Source organism: Bombina bombina, chromosome 10 (genome assembly GCF_027579735.1).
Source record: "Bombina bombina isolate aBomBom1 chromosome 10, aBomBom1.pri, whole genome shotgun sequence".
Classification (NCBI taxonomy): Eukaryota; Metazoa; Chordata; class Amphibia; order Anura; family Bombinatoridae; genus Bombina; species Bombina bombina.
The window spans coordinates 107,609,874-107,627,659 of record NC_069508.1 but is presented as its reverse complement, the minus strand read 5'-3'; positions in this window follow the sequence as shown (position 1 = coordinate 107,627,659).

Below are 17,786 nucleotides of genomic sequence, written 5' to 3'. Positions count from 1 at the left end.
ACAATAAAAGCATAGCCTCAATCTCTTTCTTCTCTGTCAACCAGCTCCAATATGCCTCTGGGGTATACAACAGAGTTATGTTCACATACTGATCTAGGCCTTCAAGGACCCGACCAACGTGCAATCCAACCCACCCCCCCATGCAGTACAAGGTGAGTCCTCTATTCTCTTCTTCTGCCCACCTTCCATTTGTGGGCAGACTCACCTATTGTTTTCCAAATATGATTAACAGTTACCATAGACCCATGGATTCTCCTGACTGTTCAAGGATTTGTCATATAATTAATTTGCCCTCCTTTTCAGTCACAGTACCCCAAACCCATGTGTTTGTCCCTGGTGGGTCAGAATCTTATCAAAGAGTAGGTTTTGTCTCTGCAGTCGAAAGAAGCTATAAAACCAGTTCCTTGGGATGCTCCAGATGGTTTCCTGAGCAACCTGTTTTTTTTTCTCTAAAAAGTCTGTGGGGATAACGTTGAGTCATCAATCAGAGGGCTCTCAACTATTTTGTTCAAGATGGAGGGCATTCAAATGCTAACAGATCTGCTCCATTCGAACAACTGGATGGTGCGTCTGGATTTAAAAGATGCTTATTTTACATTGCCCATGGCTCCTCACTGACACAAATTCTTTTAATTGGGCAGATCATTTTTAGCAGTTAACCTGCCTTCCGTTTGGTCTCAGCTCCACCCCCTGGTGCTTCATGAAATTTCTCAAACCAGTGGTGGCTTGTCTTCGGGCATGTGGTTTTCATCTTGTGATTTACCTGGAAGACATTTTACTCATGGCTCAGGACAATGACCTTTTATTTTCCAAGCTGTGCAACATGTCTGATCTCCTCAGTTCTCTTGGGTTTGTAATCAACGTAGAGAAATCAAGCCGGGTACCTTTACAACTGTTACTGTTCCTAGGTTTCCCCAAAGATGTGATACAGGGTCAGTTTCTTCTTCCTCAGGGAAAGATAGAATGGATCAAGTTAGAGTTCCGATCAGCTCTCACCACAGTCTCTATCTCCATCCACCAATTGTCAAGAATCATCTGCCTTTTATCCTCCTCCACTATCGGGCCATGCAACTGTTAAAGATCCAGTCCTTTTGGGAGACTTGTTCTTACTATTAGTAGATTTTCCCAACAAACTAAGTTCGAACAGAAATGTCTTGGTGGCATCTACACATGGGCATGGAATAGCAGGGCAATTATTTGTCTTTGCCCCAGATTTCATTCTTTTTTCATCTATGACATTCTTTAAGGCTGGGTTGCTTCCTGTGGAAATGTTTCTACCAGAGGCCCTTGGACGGGTTTGGACTCAATCAAAAACTTTCTCAGATCTCACTTCCCAGTTTTATTAGTTTTGCTTGGATCTCCGGATTTCTGTCCATGCCCATTTCCTTCCGAGGTGTCCAATTTCACAGCTGACTGTTTTTTTCATCATTGGAGGGATTCTAGTGACTGGATGCTGAATCGTAAAGTTTTCCTCAAGATTTAGGAGCTTTTTGGCCCCTCATTGCTCAGAACTTTTTTTTGTTTGGCGTTCTCAGTTCCTCTTGTCTCTGATCACTTCCTGGTGGTCGACTCAGCCATGGTTTACTGTTCTCTTGGAGATGTGCTCAGCTCCTCCTCATCTGCTTTCCAATCTCCCCAATCTCCTGGTGGATGCTCAGAATTGCCCTCACCCTCTTTTGATCCAGGACCGTCTGATGCTCCTTCTCTGGCAGATTTCAGCAGATCATGGTCTTCCGAAGGCCATTCACAAGAGGCTTCCCTCCTTCTGCATGAATCTTGGACCCCAGGTACTAGAAAATGTTATGCTTTAGTCTGGGCAGTCTTGGTGCATTGGTATGTAGGAAGACACATTGATGCCTTTTCTGCCTCTCCTCCCATGATTGTGAATTTCCTCACTGAACTTTTTTCTCAAGGGAAGGCATACCGTACTGTCAATCTATTCTCCGTTCAGCCATTTTAATAGGAGATCTTCCCTTTGAGGGTGTTCCCTCTGGTAGACGTCTTTTAGTGTGCTGCCTTCTTCAGGCTTTTCAGTTCAAGAACTGTCCCCAATCTCGTTATTCGAGTCTCTGGGATGCCATTTTGGTTCTTTTTTTTCCTTAGGGGCTGGCCTTCCAATCCGTTCCTTCCAATCCGTGCCTTTCCCTTAAACAACTTTCAGCAAAGTTGGCCATGCTTCTTTGCCTGGGGTTATTTTGATAAGTTTCAGACATTAGGGCTCTTGAAGTTTACTCTGCCTCTTTCATGCCAGAAGGTGTTTCCTTTTCAATTTCTCACAGGACCAAGTCATCCTCTAAATCTCTGTTCTACACTTATTTTCCAGGGGATCCCCAGCTTTGTGTTGCCTTTTGCCTTAAAATGTACCTTTTTAGGACAGAGAGCCTTTGTGGTTCTTAGACAGGACTTTTACTAATTTCTTTCATTCCTCCCCACTGCCTGGTGTCTACCCCTACTTTGGCTAGGTGTATTAAATGGTTCATGTATGAGGAGGAAATTCCCCTTTCTTTTGAAACTGATTCTTTTATGGGAGCTTTAGCCTCTCATGCTTTTCTATCGGGCTGTAGCCTTCAATACTTGTTGGTAATGGCCTATTGGTCTTCGGCCTTTGTTTTATCCTGATTTTCATTCTTTCTATTCTGTTCTTTAAGGTCATTAAAATATGCAAAATTTGAAGCATACAGTCTTGCCATAAAATTCAGATTATTCTAACTTTGGTGCCTAAATAATCCAGATTTTATTAAAGACAAGAAGCAAATATTTTCCCACCTCTCCCTCCCAGAGAATCCCACCCAAAAAAAACAAACAATCGGCTAGATTACGAGTTTTTGTCGGTAAGGCTGTGCGGCGCTAACGAGCCTTTTTTCTTACCGCTCACTTAAGCCAACGCTGGTATTACAAGTTTTCTTCAAGCCGGTGTTAGCCTCAGAAAAGTGAGCATTGAGCAAAATTTAGCTCCACATCTCACTCTAATACCAGCGCTGCTTAAGTCAGTGGTAAACTGGCAAAACATGCTCGTGCAACAATGGGACTGAGCTGGCTGAAAAAAAAAACTAACACCTGCAAAAAAGCAGCGTTCAGCTCCTAACGCAGCCCCATTGTTTCCTATGGGGAAATTAATTTTATGTCTGCACCTAACACCCTAACATGAACCCCGAGTCTAAACACACCTAATCTTACACTTCTTAACCCCTAATCTGCCACCCCCAACATTGTCGCCACCTACATTATATTATTAACCCCTAATATGCCGCTCCGGACATCGCCGCCACCTACATTATACTTATGAACCCCTAATCTGATGCCCCCAACATCGCTGCCACCTACATTATATTTATTAACCCCCAATCTGCCCCCCCCCAACATCACCGCAACTATATTAAATTTATTAACCCCTAATCTGCCGCCACCACCACAATAAATTTATTAACCCCTAAACCTAAGTCTAACCCTAACCCTAAAACTCCCTAAAAACTAATTGTAGTTAATTGTAGGTAATTGTAGGTAATTTAGGTTATTATTTTACAGGTAAATTTGTACTTATTTTAACTAGGAAGTTATTAAATAGTTAATAACTATTTAATAACTATTGTACCTAATTAAAATAAACACAAAGTTGCCTGTAAAATAAAAATAAATCCTAAAATAGCTACAATGTAACTATTAGTTACATTGTAGCTAGCTTAGGGTTTATTTTATCGGTAAGTATTTAGTTTTAAATAGGATTAATTTATTTAATTGTAGTAAATTTATTTCGTTTTATTTAAATTATATTTAAGTTAGGGTTAGGGTTAGACTTAGGTTTAGGGGTTAATAAATTTAATATAATAGTGGCAACGTTGGGGGCGGCAGATTAAGGGTTAATAAATGTAGTTAGGTGTCGTCGATGTAAGGGACGGCAGATTAGGGGTTAATAAAATTTAACTAGTGTTTGCGAGGCGGGAGTGCGGCGGTTTAGGGGTTAATAAATTTATTAAAGTGGCGGTGATGTCCAGTCGGCAGATTAGGGGTTAAACATTTTAATTAAGTGTTTCCGATGTGGGGGGCTCGGTTTAGAGGTTAATATGTAGTTTATGGGTGTTAGTGTACTTTTTAGCACTTTAGTTAAGAGCTTTATGTTCCGGCGTTAGCCCATAAAACTCTTAACTACTGACTTTTAAATGCGGTAGGAGTCTTGCCAGGAGAGGGTCTACTGCTCACTTTTTCAGGCGATCGTAATACCGGCGTTGGGACCCCTCAACGCTGCTTTTTAAGGCTAACGCAAGACTCGTAATCTAGCCGAATGTGTTTAATTTGTCGCTGTTGTAATGACCTTTGATCTCCCTATGTTTCATGGTACTGATAGTGGCGTTACCTCTCTCTTTCTGGTTTCTTCCAGGTAAACCGTTTTTTTTTACCCTTTTCTGCCTGTTGATGTCTGCACTCTATTCAGACATTCTTCAGGATGAAATTCTTCAGGATGTTTCCAGTTTTTCTTCAAGTGGAACCTTCTTCTTCTGTCTCCATGAGGTTTTCCAGTTGTGTGAACTCTACTTCTTCTTTTACGTCAGCGAAAAGATGAAGTTATTTCCTGTATCCATGTAGTTATAATACCTGTTCTCTGCTAATTGGTTGCTTTTGTTACTATGTTATTTGTCATTTCTTTGCTGCTGTTTGGAAGTCAGTAAAGATAAAATGCAAAATATTCACCTCCTGTCTTTAATAAAATCAAGATTATTTAGGCACGAAGATTAGAATAATCTGAATTTCGGAGCTGTTCATGTGAAACTAAGACAAGTGACAACTTTTGAAGCACGTATCATTATAGCAGTTTCAGGAAGCAAACACAGTAACAGATGTTTCTTTCTAAATTGGGACATGAAGGTAGGGAGGAAATAAATGTAGATCCTTGGAATATTTGTAATCTGGATGGAAAATTGCCTATAACAACGGAGTTGCAAGGGCTACAGGACAACTGCAAGTGGCAGTAATGGCCGTTACGTTTATTTAATTATTTATTGCAGGAGAACAGAGAAGAACAGTGATATTAAAGGGATATTCCGTTCAAATTTTAAATGTACATTGATGAATTACAACTATGAATAGAGACATATTATTATTATACTTTATTTATAAAGCGCCAGCATATTCCGCAGCGCTGTCCATGGCTACAATTCATTTAAATAAAACAATGATATAAATCTTGTAAGATACAAGACAAAATTTTACAAACGCCTACAGAAAAAAATTTGCAATATACCTGTATTGGCAAAAATGCTTCTAGTAAAAGTTATCATTGTTTTAGTGTTAACAATTTTCTCTGCACGTGCATGTGAAGCATATCTAGATATTCTCAGTGCACCAGCATTTCAAATACTGCAGCTGCTCAGAGTGTCAGTGGGGCATGAACCATGTCAGCATTAACAGATGGCAGAAGCACATTAGGCTCTCTGAGCAAGTGCTGTGTTTAAAATGCTGGTGCACGGTGCAAACTTAAATACACTTTTGAATTTGTTATCGCTTTTATTGGAAGTATTTTTGCTAATACATGTATATTACAAAAATACTTCTATTTAACAATTAAATGTATCCATGTGGATTACAATGTTTCTTTAAAGGGATGTAATACTCCGGTGAGGTAGCTCAGTTGGTAAATGCCCTGACTACAACAAAAGCCTGTTTAAAAGATCCAAGGTCGCAGGGCCGACTCAGCCCTTCATCCTTCCGAGGTCGATAAAATGAGTACCATTAAATTGGGTAATAATAACAACTATTACTATTCAGCTGCCGATTTGGTGAATTCCGAGAGCAAGCGCTTTGAGTCCCACTTGGAGAAAGGCACAATATAAATACTAGTTATTATTACTCTATCATGTTAAAATATATTTACCTAAATAAATAAGATAAAAAACATTACTGAGTACAACTAATAGCTTAGTGTCTATCACTCTCGATAACTTCCACAAAAAAAATGAAATTTATTCAACAAAAGAGAACAAAAACAGCAATGTAAAACACTATTCACTTTTAGATGGAAATGGGGAAAATGTGAGTGCCTGTAATATCCTATAAAAATAATAATTATGGGCAATAAAAAACAACCTTTGAAAAACAAACTTTGTAACTTTGTAAATTTGTATTTTGTTTTTCCTGTAGTTTAATTGTGGTTTTCCACCATATCATTTTTAAAGAGACAGTAAACAGTTTGAGATGTTTAAATAAAATGTTTAGTTATGCATAATTAAAAAATGTTTCAATACATTTTCATTATACATTTTGCCCCCTTTTCATGTATTTTAGTTCTGAAAATCGAGCAAATTCCACTTCTCAGAACATGAAAGTTCTTGCTACTCAAGACTAAGGGGAACATTTAACAAGCAACGTATGCTACTTATTCTACGCGATCCTTCAGGCTCGCCAAAAAACGGATTTAAGAAGCTGCGTTCTTAAGATCGTTGCTCCTTAACTCGTCCGATCGGGATGATTGACACCCCTTGCTAGCGGCCAAGTGGCCGCAAATGTGCAGGGGCGGCATTGCACAAGTATTTCATTGGAAATTCTTGTGCAATGATATGCTGTCTGCATTTAGCGATGTCGGGGGACGATCGGCCCCGAAGACTGCTATATATATTGTACTAATTGGCTTTAACTGATACCAACTGCAAAACAGTTAACTTTATACTAACTTTATGATCATGACTAGCCTTTCTGTTTGCAGACTAAAGCCCAGATTGGCTCCTCCAAAATGCAGGATGGCTACTGAAAAATAATTCCATTAAAAAGCATATTTTTTTTTTTTTTTAAATGTTAAAGGGACATTAAAGACTAGATAATTGCTAGGTAGAATGATGCATTCAAAGAAAAGATTAGTCTGAGAATAACATGTATATGTATTTTTTAAAGTTTCATTAGCTGTTTAAATAGTGACAAAATAAATGTAAAGTTTTAGTGTCAATAAAACAATGGGAGCTGCCATGTTGTAACTTAGGTTACCTCCTCTGCTGTAGCCAATTAGGAACAGTTTTATATATAGGCCACGTACTAGAGTGGCTCTTTGGAATATAACAGCATTCTGCATTCCATTTCTAACAGGAACTGAAAACATCACAATTTTAGAATAGAATTACTGGAAAAGAGGACAAAACAGGGGCGTATTAAGGCATAGACCAACATGGCCGGTGCCTAGGTCAGCAGATTTTTAAGGGGCAGCAGAATTTTGAGTCCCTAGGGCCACTCTACTGAACTCAGGGCCGGGTTGGCTAAATCAACCAATTACTAATGACTTAAATGGCTGGGCCGGCTATTGATATCCTATGGGATTGTATGTGGGTGCACATGACGTGGTGACAGTGGAGGTGGAGCTCACTTGCGCAGCCTGGCCTAGACTGAGAGGGAATATTCTTCCTGGCTCCACCGCGTGATTGAGACTCACACAGACTACACAGTGCAGTGTGCACTACAACGTGACCACTGTGAAACAGCATATGCCTTTCTCCCTTCAATACATCTTCATTAGGCATTAAAATACTTAAACGGATTAGTCACTAAATACTTGTACATTTACTCTTTGTCTATCTGTCATACATGCAAAGCACAACTGTAAAACACAACTGTAAATATGTTGTATGCATGTAATACATTCAGAAACAATACAAGTATATACTTTATTATGATTGTATCATGTGACTTTATCCCCTAGGATACAATTCCTAAACCTATCATAATTACTGTTGTATTTTTAAAGTACTTTTAAAGGCCAGTTTGTATATTCATTGCATATTTAACCAAGCAGATATGTTGCTTAAATAACTGTCAATCACCAAAGAAGATGTTTAAGGTTAAACAACTACCTACTGACAAACTATCATACAGTGAAGGATATTTTTTTCTGATATAAACACTTTAATCATCTGACTTGCAAAATAATGTCTTTATATATATATATATATATATATATATATATATATATATATATATATATATATATATGTGTGTGTGTGTGTGTCCGTCCAGAGTGCATGCAAGCCCTGGTGAATATCTACTTAAAAAGACATTATTTTTTAATTTTTCACACCCTGCCCCAAAAATATTATGTCTAAAAAAAAGGCCTTAAACCTGGGGTGGGGTTGGGGGGCAGCAGATTTTTGAGTGCCTAGGGCAGCACAGAACCTAAATACTCCCCTGGGACAAAATAAATATTGAAAGTATATTGCAAAGTTTGTTTATATATATATATATATATATATATATATATATATATATATATATATACAGTATATGATTTATCATTTTATATTACCATCTCAAAGTGTTTAATGTCCCTTTAACATATGACTGAAATGTTACTCTATAGCAACACAACTGATTTTTTTTTTTTTTCATTTTTATTATTTACACAAATGTGGTGTCGCTCTCAAAATCCGGTGTCGATCAGATATATGGCGCCGCATACAAATGTGGCGCGTATATTTTACCCGTCGCCTGCTGATTTTACTCCCATAAATTAACATAGAGCCGGCGTTGCAAGTCGGTATCATATATTCATCACAAGGACTTATGCGGCGAAAATTGAGGCATTTTAGTCCATTTCCACCTCGCCACACACGTAACTCCCGAAAAGTCTTAACAAATACCTAACGCATGCGCAATATGTACCTCTCAACCGCCATCCCCCCCACCACAGTAACTAATAAATATATTAAACCCTAATCCGCCAACCCCCACATTGCAAAGTATCAAATAAAGCTATTAACCCCTAATCCATCAGCCACCCACAACGCAATGTATCTAATTACACTATTAACCCCTAATCCGCCAAGTCCCCACAATGCAAACTACCTATTTAAACTATTAACCCATAATCCACTAACCTCACAACTCAATCTACCTAATAAATGTATTAACCCCTAATTCGCCATCCCCTCATATAGTAAAGTACCTAATTAACCTATTAACCCCTAATGCGCCATCCCCCAAAATGTAAAGTACCTAATTAGCCTATTAACCCCTAAACCGCCACAATGCAATCTACATATTAACACTTTTAACCCCTAAACTGCCAACCCACCCACAACACAAAGTATCTAATCACTAAGCCCCCTAACCTAACACCCCCTAAATTAACCCTGATTAACTACAATTACATAAAAAAGACTACCTTTAAAAATTAATAAAAATTTAAAAATCCTATCTTTACATGAAAAAAACTAAGTTTAAATTAAAATAAAAAATCTAATTTTATAAAAATAAAAAATCTAACATTACAGAAAAAATAAACAAAATGATTCAAAATGAAAAAAATAAACTTAATCTAATACCCCTATAGAAAAAAAGCCACCTCAAAATAAAAACACCCTCTAATCTAACACTAAGATACCAATAGCCCTTAAAAGGGCCTTTTGTAGGGCATTGCTCTTTTACATAAAAATATATAAATTAACCCCTAACAGTAAAAGCCTAACTCTAAAAAAATATAATCTACCCATTGCCCTTAAAGGGGCATTTGTATGGGCATTGCCTTTAAAAGAGCAATCAGCTCTTTAGTGCCCATTAAAAAAAATCACCCAACATGTTCAAATCAGCCAAAATGATTTAAGCAGCTCTCATCCTATTGGCTGATTTGAAAATTTCAGCCAATAGGAATGCAAGGTACCCAAATATAAAATGGGTACCTTACATTCGATCTTCAGTGTGCGGTGGACGAGCGCATGAAGAGGATCCTGCGCTCTTGCCGATCCTGCCCTACTACGCGCCGTCTTTGCTCCATGACACCGGGATGATGAAAGAAGATGGTCCAACGCTGGATGAAGATGGAGCCACATGGAAGAAGACCTTCAGCACCGGACTTCAGGAATGGTGAGTACCTATCAGTGACGTGCGGTGACGTCAGAGGCTGGTGAGGCAGTGTCTAGGATACGCCTTCATTCTTTAGATATCCTTTGTTGAAATAGCAATGCATATGGGTGAGCCAATCGCATGAGGTATCTAGGTGCAGCCACCAATCAGCAGCTACTGAGCATATTTAGATATGATTTTCAACAAAGGAAATCAAAAGAATGAAGAAAATTAGATATTAGATGTAAATTGGAAAGTTATTTAAAATTGCATGCTGTTTCTAAATCATAAAAGAAAACATGTGGGTTTCATGTCCTTTTAAATAGTGTCTTGGAAAACTGGTCAACTTAGTAAACATCTGATTTTAGTCTAAAGGATTGTAACAGAAACTCTTGCCAGATAACAAAATGCTTGCTCTGATTATGAGATCTAGAAATCCAGGCCCATTAATATATGTTTAAAACATACTTTTTACTTTAATGCTGCAAATTATGCTTATAGATTCCTTCATTATTCAGTAAATATAAAAATGTCTTGATCCAGTGGCAGCTGGTGAAATTTAAAGATGGTGGGGCGCTTGACCCCCTTTAAATAAAGCCTCATCCGCAGATGGCACCACCAATTCATTCATTAATTAAATAAATAAAAGGTAGACCGAAACACAGAAAAGCACTCGGGGGGAGAGGAATAGAGAGATGGAGGGAGAGGGAGAGAGAGAAGGGGTGAGAGGGAGAGAGAGACACAGAGGGTTAGAGAGAAAGAGAGAGAGACACAATCACACAGAGGGTTAGAGAGACACATAAGGGATTAGAGAGTCAGAGGGGGAGGAAGAGAGAAAGAGACCATGGGGAGAACGACACATAAGGAGAGAGACAGAGGGAGTGGGAGAGATGGATAGAGAGAGATGGATAGAGAGAGATGGATAGAGAGAGATGGATAGAGAGAGATACACACAGAGGGGAGAGACAGAGGGGAGAGAGACAGAGAGACAGAGGGGAGAGAGACAGAGGGGAGAGAGACAGAGAGACAGAGGGGAGAGAGACAGAGAGACAGAGGGGAGAGAGACAGAGGGGAGAGAGACAGAGGGGAGAGAGACAGAGGGGAGAGAGACACAGAGGAGAGAGAGAGAGACACAGAGGAGAGAGAGAGACACACAGAGGAGAGAGAGAGACACAGAGGAGAGAGACACAGAGGAGAGAGAGAGAGAGAGAGAGAGAGAGACACAGAGGAGAGAGAGAGAGAGAGAGAGAGAGAGAGACACAGAGGAGAGAGAGAGAGACAGAGGAGAGAGAGAGAGAGACAGGGGAGAGAGAGAGAGACAGAGTGGAGAGAGAGAGAGACAGAGTGGAGAGAGAGAGACAGAGTGGAGAGAGAGACACAGAGGGGAGAGAGAGACAGAGGGGAGAGAGAGAGAGACAGAGGGGAGAGAGAGAGAGACAGAGGGGAGAGAGAGAGAGAGAGAGAGAGACAGAGGGGAGAGAGAGAGACAGAGGGGAGAGAGAGACAGAGGGGAGAGAGAGACAGAGGGGAGAGAGAGACAGAGGGGAGAGAGAGAGAGAGACAGAGGGGAGGGAGAGAGAGAGAGACAGAGGGGAGAGAGAGAGAGAGAGACAGAGGGGAGAGAGAGAGAGAGAGAGAGAGAGAGAGAGAGGGGAGAGAGAGACAGAGGGGAGAGAGAGAGACAGAGACAGAGGGGAGAGAGAGAGACAGAGAGAGAGAGAGAGAGAGGGGAGAGATAGAGAGAGAGAGAGACAGAGGGGAGAGATAGAGAGAGAGACAGAGGGGAGAGATAGAGAGAGAGACAGAGGGGAGAGAGACAGAGACAGAGGGGAGAGAGAGAGACACAGAGGGGAGAGAGAGAGACACAGAGGGGAGAGAGAGAGACACAGAGGGGAGAGAGATAGAGAGACACAGAGGGGAGAGAGAGAGAGATAGACAGAGGGGATAGAGAGAGACAGAGGGGATAGAGTGAGACAGAGGGGAGAGAGACAAAGGGGGAGAGAGACAGAGGGGGAGAGAGACAGAGGGGGAGAGAGAGAGACAGATGGGAGAGAGAGAGAGAGAGAGAGAGAGAGAGAGACAGAGGGGATAGAGAGAGAGAGAGACAGAGTGGAGAGAGAGAGAGAGACAGAGTGGAGAGAGAGAGAGAGACAGAGTGGAGAGAGAGACACAGAGGGGAGAGAGAGACAGAGGGGAGAGAGAGAGAGACAGAGGGGAGAGAGAGACAGAGGGGAGAGAGAGACAGAGGGGAGAGAGAGAGACAGAGGGGAGGGAGAGAGAGAGAGACAGAGGGGAGGGAGAGAGAGAGAGAGAGACAGAGGGGAGAGAGAGAGAGAGAGACAGAGGGGAGAGAGAGAGAGAGAGACAGAGGGGAGAGAGAGACAGAGGGGAGAGAGAGAGACAGAGAGAGAGAGAGAGAGAGAGAGAGACAGAGGGGAGAGATAGAGAGAGAGAGAGAGAGAGAGACAGAGGGGAGAGATAGAGAGAGAGACAGAGGGGAGAGAGAGACAGAGGGGAGAGAGAGACAGAGGGGAGAGAGAGACACAGAGGGGAGAGAGAGAGACACAGAGGGGAGAGAGAGAGAGAGAGAGACACAGAGGGGAGAGAGAGAGAGATAGACAGATGGGATAGAGAGAGACAGAGGGGATAGAGAGAGACAGAGGGGATAGAGAGAGACAGAGGGGATAGAGAGAGACAGAGGGGAGAGAGACAAAGGGGGAGAGAGACAGAGGGGGAGAGAGAGAGACAGATGGGAGAGAGAGAGAGAGAGAGAGAGACAGAGGGGATAGAGAGAGAGAGACAGAGGGGCTAGAGAGAGACAGAGGGGAGAAGAGAGACAGAGGGGGAGAGACAGAGGGGGAGAGAGAGAGACAGATGGGAGAGAGAGGAAAAAACGAGTGTATAATGTCCATTTAAAAGCACTGTAAACACGTCCTAAACAATATTTTATTATGTTTAGTAAACAAACTGTGCTATATACTTTCCTTATTTATGTAGTCAATTTTTTCCTGTAATTTAACAATGAAAATTGTTTGCTTTTTTTTTTTTTTTAAATTCCAATGAGTTTTAACGGGCACTGCCATGGTGAAACCCATGTTTTCCCTAACCTATCTCTTCTGCTGAGGACACTTCAGGGCAGATATAAAGCAGGCAATAAAAGAGAATGTGCAAACAAGGCTGTGTAGACACCTTGTTATCCTTGTTTGCACACTCTACTGATTTTGTTTTATAGCTGTTACTAATTGTCCACAACAGAAGAGATAGAAAAGGGGAAGCCTAGGTTTCAACATGACAGGGCCCATTACTTTATAGTAACTCCAGCAGGTTTAATTTATCCCCAGATCCACTGACAGTCAGTATTAATTTTAAGGTGATCTTGTTGCTTTTTAATAGTACTGTGTGTGCTGCAGATTTTTTTTTTTTAAAAACCCAGGGAAAATTTTGTTTAAAAAATAATTAGATTAGATTTTAAACAGCTCCCTTGGAAAGCAAATCAAAATTGACTGAATTTAGATAATTTTAAAAACTTTAATTTAAATCTATGTTACAAGTCTAACCAGCTTCAGCAAACTATTTCCAGGTAGTGGCTGGGAGTTTGGCTTTTAACAATTTCCCTTCATGTCCTAGAGTTTTGTTTATCTCACTGCACTAGAACATCGTCATCAAAAACATTTTTAATGGTTAAGTGGTCTGATGGTCCTCTCCTTACCTGAGAAAGAATCCGGTGTCACACTGTCACTGACTCTGTCACAGTGACAGAACTTCAGACGCTGGGGCTCTGCTCCTCCATCCACCGGCCTTCTCCTCCTGTCCCTCTGACTCTGAGACCCTGAGTCCCTCAGTCCCCTCCAGGCAGCCGCAGCACAGTCCAGGGCAAGACCTCCTCCAGACAGCCACAATTAGGTAGTAAGTTAGGCACACTTCTAGGCAGCCGCAGCACGGTCGGGCACGCAGACTAATGCTCAGCAACTCCCTCCACACTCTAGTCTTCCCGCCAGTCTGTCTCTCTCTCGGCGCGCCTGTGATGTCACAAACGGTCACATGACCCACACCTGTCATTCAGCAGCCCAGCAGGCACGCCTCCCCGCAGTGCTGCTGAATGATGATTGGCTCAGTGAACTAGCTCATCATGGAGGCGGTTGGAGAACCGCCTCCATTGGAGCTTGTATGGGCCCGGCGAGTCACCAGTGGGTGGCGCTGCTCACTTAGAGCAGTCAAGTTGTCAACACACTTAGTTAGAATCCATGTTGCGCAATTAGTGGAGGGCAGCGGACCGGCTCACTGCCTCCTAATTGCGCAACAATGGATTATGTTGATGCCTGCCGGGTGACTTTTGCAGCGCAAGCGCAGTAGCGCACGGCGCGCCGCACAGTGGTAATATAGCCATGGAGGGTGGGGGCGGGTGGCGGGTACCCGGGGCGAGGGTGGACGTTGCCAAAAATAAAATAAAATAAAAAACACTTTATTTTTTTTTTATAAATATTATTTTAAATCTTTTTTCCCTCATTGGACAGGGGAGGCACTGCCTACCCTGCCTCCTATTACTGCACGTCACTGGTACCTATGTCGGGGTTAGTGTTAGATTTTTTTTTAGTTTTTTTTTTTTTTTAATGGGCACTAAAGAGCTGATTGCCAATTTAAGGGCAATGCTCATACAAATGGGCACACAAATGCATACAAAATAAGAGTTAGGTCTTTTTATTTTTGAAGGTTGGGTTGTGGGGGTTCTTTTACTGTTAGGGGTTCATTTTTATTTTTTTATGTAAAAGAGCTGTTATACTTAGGGCAATGCCCTACAAAATGCACTTTTAATGGCTATTGGTAGTTTAGTGTTAGCTTAGGGGGTGTTTTTATCTTAAAGTGGCTTTTTTTAATAGGGGTATTAGATTAGGTTTAATTTTTTTATTTTGGATAATTTTATTAATTTTTTTCTGTAATGTTAGATTTTTTTATTTTTTGTAATATTAGATTTTTTTAATTTTAATTTAAATTTATTTTTTTTATGTAAACTTATGGGAGGGTTTTATTGTAAAGATAGGATTTTTTATTTTTGGTAATTTTTATAATTTTTTAAAAGTAGTCTTTTTTTATGTAATTGTAGTTAATTGGGGTTAGTTTAGGTGGCTTAGTGATTAGATTAATACTTTGCATTGTGGGGTGTTAATGGTTTAGGGGTTAATAGGTTATTTATGTAGTTTGCATTGTGGGGGGTTTAGGGGTTATTAGGTTAATTAGGTAATTTGCGTTGTGGGGGATGGCTGATTAGGGGTTAATAGGTTAATTAGGTACTTTGCAATGTGAGGGTGGCAGATTAAGGATTAATACATTTATTACGTACTTTGCGATGTTGGGGGTTGATGGATTAAGGTTAATAGTTTTAATGGGTAGATTGCTTTATGGGGGTGACGGTTTAGAGGTTAATATATTTTATTATTAGTTGCGATGTGGGGGGATGACGGTTTAGAGGTTAATACATTTTATTATTAGTTGAAATGTGGGGGAATGGTGGTTTAAAGGTTAATAATTTTCTTTATTAGTTGCAATTTGGGGGGATGGAGGATATAGGGGTTTTGACACGTAGGGTTAATTTTTTGGAGATGGGTTAGATAAAAAAATGTTTGTTTTTTACTTAGAAGCCGGCAGTTCATAAACTGCAGTAAGTCACTATCGACTCCAGAAAAAAGTATTTCCACACATTTCTGTACCTCGCCAGTTTATCCGACTTACGGCATATATGTGATTCACCCGATGTGTGAGGTGAAATTATGGGTGGCATAGGTTTTAGCAGTTGTGCTGAAACCTACGCCGTATATGTAATCTTGTCCAATGTGTTTAATGACATTTTAAAGGGACAGTCTAGTCCAAAATAAACGTTCATGATTCAGATAGAGAATGTAATTTTAAACAACTTTCCAATTTACTTTTATCACCAATTTTGCTTTGTACTCTTGGTATTCTTAGTTGAAAGCTAAACTTAGGAGGTTCATATGCTAATTTCTTAGACCTTGAAGGCCGCCTCTAATATGAATGTATTTTGACAGTTTTTCACCACTAGAGGGCATTAGTTCACGTGTATCATATAGATAACATTGAGCTCATGCACGTGAAGTTACCTAGGAGCCATCACTGATTGACTTAAATGCAAGTCTGTCAAAAGAAGTGAAATAAGGGGGCAGTTTGCAGAGGCTTAAATACAAGGTAATCTCAGAGGTAAAACATACAGTATATTAATATACCTGTGTTGGTTATGCAAAATTAGGGAATGGGTAATAAAGGGATTATCTATCTTTTAAAACAATAAAAATTCTGGTGTAGACTGTCCCTTTAAGGGTACAGAACAATGACCATTTAACATGCTACAAAGTGGCTGTCTGATCAGTTTACATGCTCATAAATATATGTCTCTACTTGGCTACATTAAACCAGATAAGATACACAACGGTATATCCATGGACCACAAAAAAATATACATAATAAAAGAAAAGTTTTAAACGCTGTTAATCTATAATATCCCAGAAGGGGATATAAAGGCGCGCTGTCAGGATAGAAAAGGTGAGGTGGGGAGACTGGTGATTTAGTGCAAGGCAATATAAAAATATTAATGACAAAATCAAATACCGTATCCAACTTATACAGTGTGATCGCAACAATTAATGTCCATGTATTGAAATCACAGCCGGTTGTATCTTGCCAGCGCAGCTCCTCTTGGTCCCAGAGAGCAGGGATGTCACTGTTACAAAATACAAAAATGGAAAGAGGGCGCCAAATAGCGTGATAACGTTTTCTTCAATGTGAAAAATATTAGCAGAAAATGCGCTTACCAGATGTAGTTACACTGTACTCTGACCAGTGCAAGATCGCCTGCTGGCACTTAATTCAGCGGCTAGTACACTGTACAATGGTAGACTTTCTCAGGATATCCCTTTCTTTTTTGTGAATTTAATCTGTGATTACCTTCAGCTGTAGAAAATAAAGAGAAGGCTCCACATAGCGTGATATTGTCTTTCTAAGGCAATAGGGTTAACAAGTAGTGCGCTTACCAAAGGTTGTTGCACTGTGCTATGACCAGTGCAGTCTCGCCTGCTAGCAATTTAGCAGCGGCTAGTACACTGTGTGATAGTGAGTCCTCTCAGGATCTTTCTGTTGTCTTTCATATACGGCTCTGCAAAGAGCACCTTCAGCTGTAGCCGTGCAGTTTTAATCAGTGAAGGAGAGTCTGTTAGCTGTTGTAACTTAACAGAACTGGATTAAAAAGTAGTGAACAACTTCCATAAATGATTAAAAATAGCTTTAATGACGCGTTTCTCAACCAACAAAGGGTCGTTTCATCAGATACAAAGCAGATGGATTTCAATATGAATTGCAACATTATATACATTAAAATGATATGCTGTATATGAATCCTGAAAGAAAAATGTGCAGTTTCATGTCCCTTTAATCCTAGGGAAAGTATTTAAAGGGACACTGAACCCAAAAATGTTCTTTCATGATTCAGATAGAGCATGCAAATTTAAGCAGCTTTCTAATTTACTCCTATTATCATTTTTTTTCATTCTCTTGGTATCTTTATTTGAAAAGCAAGAATGTATGTTTAGATGCCAGCGTTCTTGCTGATTGGTGGATTAATTTAACTGACCAATAAACAAGTCCTCTCCAGTATACTGAACCAAAAAATATCTTAGCTGCCTTGTTTTTCAAATAAAGATAGCAAGAGAACGAAGAAAAATTGATAATCGGAGTAAATTAGAAAGTTGCTTAAAATTGCATGCTCTATCTGAATCATGAAAGAAAACATTTGGGTTCAGTGTCCCTTTAAGTAGAAATATGTTTAACCCACTAGGGATATCAAGAACCTCTGATATAAAAGTGGAAGTTTGTCCATGTGGAAGAAATGTTTGGAACTTATATAAGAGTTACAGCTTCACCGTGTGGTCTTTGCAGGGACTAGAGGAGCGATTGGCAGCATCACCAAGTAG